The sequence below is a fragment of the Canis aureus genome, chromosome 18, assembly GCF_053574225.1.
Source record: "Canis aureus isolate CA01 chromosome 18, VMU_Caureus_v.1.0, whole genome shotgun sequence".
NCBI classification, from domain to species: domain Eukaryota; kingdom Metazoa; phylum Chordata; class Mammalia; order Carnivora; family Canidae; genus Canis; species Canis aureus.
In genome coordinates, this window is record NC_135628.1 from 42,903,280 (window position 1) to 42,909,524 (window position 6,245).

Consider the following 6,245-nt stretch of genomic DNA (forward strand, 5'->3'; position numbering starts at 1 on the left):
TGCAGAGACTGAATCCAGACAACCTTCTGACTCCTCTTCCCCAGGCTCAGAAACTCCCCATATAATGAAGTCTGTCTCTAGCTTTATTTTTTTTTCCTCCATTTAACTTGGGTAGCTCAGGTAAATTTCTATCGATTGTAGCGGAAGTCCTAGTATAGCTCCCTGTCTCCTCTCTCAGTTCTATAGCTTGAGGCCACTGCCCTGCACTGTAATTTCAAGGCTTTGAAAAGCTAAATGCAAGAGAGGTGTCCTTATTGAAGTGTGGATACAAACTGACAGTGGAGCCTGCACCTTGCCAATGGGGATTCTCAGAAACCTGGAATATACAGGGGAGAGTACAAAGCTACAGATAAAAAGATCTACTTTCCTCAAGCCTCAATTTTGCTTAAAATAAAAAAGAAAAATGTTTTTCATTAAAGAAAGACACTTTTTATTTTTTTAGATTTTATTTATTCATGAGACCCGGGGGCGGGGGGGGGGGGGGAGAGAGGCAGAGTCACAGGCAGAGGGAGAAGCAGGCTCCATGCAGGGAACCCGACGTGGGACTCGATCCCTGGTCTCCAGGATCACGCCCCGGGCCGAAGGCGGCGCTAAACCCCTGAACCACCCAGGCTGCCCAGAAAGACACTTAAAAAAAAAAATTTTTTTTAAGACATTATGGAATAGAAGGCAAAATTTTAATTTTTTAAACAACATAGATGACTTCAAAGGCATTTTATGACTTCAGTAACTGCACAGGACAATTACAATTCACTCTCCTGCAGAGCATTTTCGAGAAGTACGATATCAGCATAGAGGAGACATGAGCTCTTAGAATGGGATCCATTATTCTAAATCCTGTACTTCCTGCAATCTGCAAGATTCCTCAGTGGAAAATGACAGTGTATTCAGAAAGCTGCTAGAGTCAAGTTTACTCATATTCACTCAACATCTACCAGCCTCAGCTTTCAAACAGTATCTGACGCAAAGAGGCAGAAGGGTCAAGAGTGATGGTTTGTGATAACAGACCCTCCCTCCTGCCTGTTGGATTTCACTGTGATACAGTGTTATTAAGCTGTAGGTCCAGCAAAAATGGCACTCTCAAGAGGAGAAGGGAGGCAATTAACGTTCAAAGAGCCATCCCCCAAGTGCCAGATATTCTGACATGCCCTACAAATACAAAATACCTTATTTCCTCAGTTCATTCTCTCCAAGTCAGAAGTAGATGGTGGTGTCAGCTGCAAACACTCCTAAAATAAGGTTGCATACAACACATAGGAAAGGAATGTGATTGGGGTGCCTGGATGGCTGTCAGTTGAGCAGCCAACTCTTGGTTTCGGCTCACATGCTCTCAGGATCATAAGATTTGACCGGGGGGGGGGGGGGGGGGGGTTGATGTGGAGCTGTGTGCCCAGTGGGGAATCTGCTTAAGAGGCTCTCCCTCTCCCTCTCCCTCTGCCCCTCCCCCTGCTCATGCTCTTGCTCTCTCTCTCTAAAATAAATAAATAAATCTTTAAAAAAAAGAAAGAAGGGTAGCCCGGGTGGCTCAGCGATTTAGCACCACCCTCAGTCCAGGGTGTGATCCTGGAGACCCAGGATTGAGTCCCATGTCGGGCTCCCTGCATGGAGCCTGCTTCTCCCCCTGCCTGTGTCTCTGCTTCCCTCTCTCTCTCTGTGTCCCTCATGAATAAATAAATAAATAAATAAATAAATCTTTAAAAAGAAAGAAAGAAAGAAGAAAGAAAGAAAGGAAAGAAAGAAAGGAAAGAAAGAAAGAAAGAAAGAAAGAAAGAAAGAAAGAAAGAAAGAAAGAAGAAAGAAAGAAAGAAAGAAAGAAATATGATTATATGCTCTAGGGTCTAGAGGCACCTGAAACTGAGCAGAAGTTCAATACTGTTGAATGAATAAGTGAATGAGTTTCCAGTGACCAGACAAATTTATATGTAACTGGTGAAATGAAATGCTAACATGTTGACCATAAAATAACTTTAAAAAATACAACTAGGGAGTAGAGAGAGAATGCAGACAACTTGTTCAAGAAGCTTAGCCATGAAGCCGAAGAGCAGCTCCACACTCAGTGGGGAGTCGGCTTGGGATTCTCTCTATCCCTCTCTTTCTGCCCCTCCCCCTGCTCTCTCTTACATGCTGTCTCTCTCTAAAATAAATAATAAATAAATAAATAAATCTTTTTTAAAATTACTAGAGCAAATTAATTTAACAAGGCCAGAAGATTATAAGGGCAATATTTCTTTTAAAATTATATTTCTATCTTTTTTTTAAGATTTTATTTTTTTATTCATGAGAGACACAGAGAGTGGCAGAGACACAGACAGAGGGAGAAGCAGGCTCCTCGCAGGGACCCCAATGGGGGACTCGATCCCAGGACTCCAGGATCACACCCTGAGCTGAAGTCAGATGCTCAACTGCTGAGCCACCCAGGTGTCCCTATTTCTATCTACTTTAAAATGAAAATTGTAAACCAGAATTTAAAAATACCAATTACAGTAGCATCAGAAAATGAGTGAAGTCATACTGGATTAGGGTGGGCCCTAAATCCAATGAATTAATCATACTTAAAAGAAGAGGGGGCTCACAGAGATATAGAAAAGATGGCCATATGAAGACAGAGGCAGAGATTGGAATTAAGCTGTCCCAAGTCAAGGAATGCTTGGGGCCACCAGAAGCTAAAAGGAGTAAGGAGGGATTCTTCCCTAGAGCCGTCACAGGGATCATGGCCCTGCTGACACTTTGATTCCAGACTTCTAGCCTCTAGAACTGTAAGAAAATAAATTTCTGTTGCTTAAGCCACCTATGGGTGATACTTTGTTTTGGTGGCCCTAGCAAACTAATAGAGGAATTCAATGGGGGAAAGTACAATCTTTTCAACAAACAGTTCCGAAGAAATTAGTTATCCATATGGATACAAAAATGAATCCTGACCCTTATTCCCACTATGAAAAATAATTAATTCAAAATGGATCATGGGTCTAAACATAAAAGCTACACCAAAAAAACTTGCAGAAGAAAAGATAGGAGAAAATCTTTGTGACTTTGGGTTAAGCAATAATTTCTTAGGATACAAATAGAAATACTGATAATGGTACTTCATCAAAATTTAAAACTTCTGGGGGTGCCTGAATGGCTCAGTTGGTTAAGTATGTGCCTTCGGCTCAGGTCATGATCCCAGAATCCTGGGATTGAGCCTCACATCCTGCTCCCTGCTCAGTGGGGAGTCTGCTTCTCTCTTTCCCTCTGCTCCTCCCTCCAGTTCATTCTCTCTCTCTCTCTCTCTCAAAAAAAAAAAAAAGTAAATTTTTTAAGATTTTACTTATTTATTCATGAAAGACCCAGAGAAAGAGAGAGGCAGAGACAGAAGCAGAGAGAGAAGCAGGCTCCATGCAGGGAGCCCAATGTGAGCAAAAGATTTGAAATAAAACTTCCAAAGAAAGGGTGGGCAGGGGATTGGGGTGACTGGGTGACGGGCCAGTACTGAGGGGGACACTTGACGGGATGAGCACTGGGTGTTATGCTATATGTTGGCAAATTGAACTCCAATTAAAAAATATACATAAATTGGGATCCCTGGGTGGTGCAGCGGTTTAGCGCCTGCCTTTGGCCCAGGGTGCGATCCTGGGGACCGGGGATCGAGTCCCACGTCGGGCTCCCGGTGCATGGAGCCTGCTTCTCCCTCTGCCTGTGTCTCTGCCCCTCTCTCTCTTTCTCTGTGTGACTATCATAAATAAATAAAAAAAAATTTAAGTTTAAAAAATATATATATATACATAAAAATCAATCAATCAATCAATCAATCAATCTTCACCAAAGAAGATAAATAAAATAAGCACCTGGAAAGATGAACAACTGCATTAGTCATTAGGGAATTGCAAATTAAAACTCTAATGAGATATCACTAGAATGGCTAAAATGCTTAAATTTGACAACACCAAGTATTTGTGAGGCCATGAACAACTGAAACTTTCACCATTGATCTCATTAATGAAAAAACAATACAGGATACCGTTTTGGAAAGAGTTGGGAGTTAAATATACACTTATAATTCAATCCAGCAACCCCACCGATAGGTATTTACTCAAAGAAAATGAAAATATATGTGCACATACTTACATATGAATGTTCATAGCATCTTATTCATAATAGGCAAAAACTGGAACCAATCCAAATGTCCATCACAATGTCAATGAAGAAGCAAATTGTGATTTATAAATAAAGTGGGATGCTACTCAGCAACAAAAAGGAATAGTTGTTGGGACCCCTGGGTGGTGGAGCATCTGCTTTCAGCTCAGGTCGTGATCCCAGGGTCCTGGGAATCAGTCCCTCATTGGGCTCCCCACAGAGAGCTTGCTTCTCCCTCTACCTATGTCTCTGCTTCTGTCTCTGTGTCTCTCATGAATAAATGAATAAAAATTATTTTTTTAAAAAGAAAAGGAACAGCTGTTGCCACACACAACATAGGCGAATCTCAAAAGTATCCAGATAAGTGGAAGAAATCAGACACAAAATTACACCTCTTAGTTAATGGCATTTATATGAAATTCTAGAAAAGGCAAAGCTACAGTGACAGAAAATAAATCGGTCTCCCAGGCTGGGAGATAGGGAAGGGGATTAATTACAAGAAGTCACAAAGGAACTTCTTAGAGAAATTAAAATGTCCTGTATTTTGACTGTAGTGGTACTTACATGACTGCATTTATCAAAACTCAACAAACTGTACATTTGAAACTGGCGAGTTTTATTATATGTAAGCTATACCTCAATCAAGTTTGTTTTAATTAAAGGTGTTCTCTTTCATTGCTAACAAAAGCCAACCTAAAATGATTGGAGAAGAACTTTTATAGCTTGAGAGTCACCTGAATAGAGACGGAACAAGAGGAGAATTACGGCGAAACTATAATGCATTGAGTTGTGGAAGCTCTAATGAACATCAGGAATTTTCCTTACTGACTCACTGTGCTTGGTAATTTCTACTGCCTCTGCTCAGTCATAGCCCTGAAACACAGGTTTACAAAAGGAAATGTAATTAAAGGGAATGGCTCCCTTTCAGCCGGAACTGCCATCTTCCTGTCGTTTGCCAAAATGACCAATACAAAGTGAAAGAGGAGAGGCACCCACTGTATGTTCTCTAGGCCTTTTTAGAAAACACAGAGTGGTTCTTTCAGCCACATACACGCCAATCCATAAGAAAGGTGATATTACAGACATCAGGAAAATGGCATTGTTCAAAAAGGAATGCCCCATGAATGTGACCATGGCAAAATTGGAAGAGTCTACAATGTCACCCAGCATGCTGTTGACGTTGTTGTAAACAAACAAGTTAAGGGCAAGACTCTTGCCAACAGAATTAATGTACATGTTGAGCATAACGAGCACGCAAAGAGCCAAGATAGCTTCCTGAAGCATGTGAAGGAAAATGATCAGGAAAAGAAGGAAGACAAAGAGAAAGGTACTTGGGTTCAACTGAAGTGCCAGCCTGTTCCACTCAGAGATACACACTTTGTGAGAATCAATGGAAAGGAGCCTGAGCTACTGGAACCCATTCCCTATGAATTCATGGCATGATAAATGTAAAAAATATATAAAAGTATATCCTCTTTATATTTTTTTACAGTGAGAAATATACCTGTGTAGAGCACAAGATAATCGTGTTTACTGGTCACTGTTTTCTCTCTGTGGAGGTAAAATTCCATTCATAACTGACATGGTGAGCATGGACTCAGCAAAAGGAGAATTGAATAGTTGAGCAGTTTTGTAACAAAATAAACCCAAAAAGAAAGATATGTGGTGAAAAATAAAAATGAATATGTTCCCCCTTCAGCTCACTAATACTATTATTATAAAGTAACCACCAGGAAGAGTTTAGTGTGTAAACTTTTTGAAAGTTTTCCTAAACATATCCAAGTATACATATGTAATAAGTTAAACCATATGAAATTGCCATTCTTTTATGAAATTGCCATTCTTATAGATTAGAAATTGCTGAATATCAACAATTTCATGTGGTTCAACCAATATATCTTCTTGTTAACACACGTGCTCTTGTAGTCTATATAGACTTCTAAAATTCTCTTAATTTTGTATAGTGGCCATTCTTCTTATCAACACATATAGCTGGATATCGCTTTCTAAATACCTGGGTATTTTGCCACTGCATGGATGTACCATACTTTATTTAACCATTTCCCTTGTAATGGATATTTACCCTATTTCCCATCTTTTGCTTTCTTGGTTAACTTAGTCGAATAATCACA

General features: G+C 40.1%; 1 pseudogene; it reads left to right on the forward strand.

Annotated features, from left to right (window-relative positions):
- Window positions 1-5,073: 5,073 nt before the first annotated feature.
- On the forward strand, window positions 5,074-5,556 carry LOC144288925 (large ribosomal subunit protein eL21 pseudogene; annotated as a pseudogene).
- Window positions 5,557-6,245: the final 689 nt, after the last annotated feature.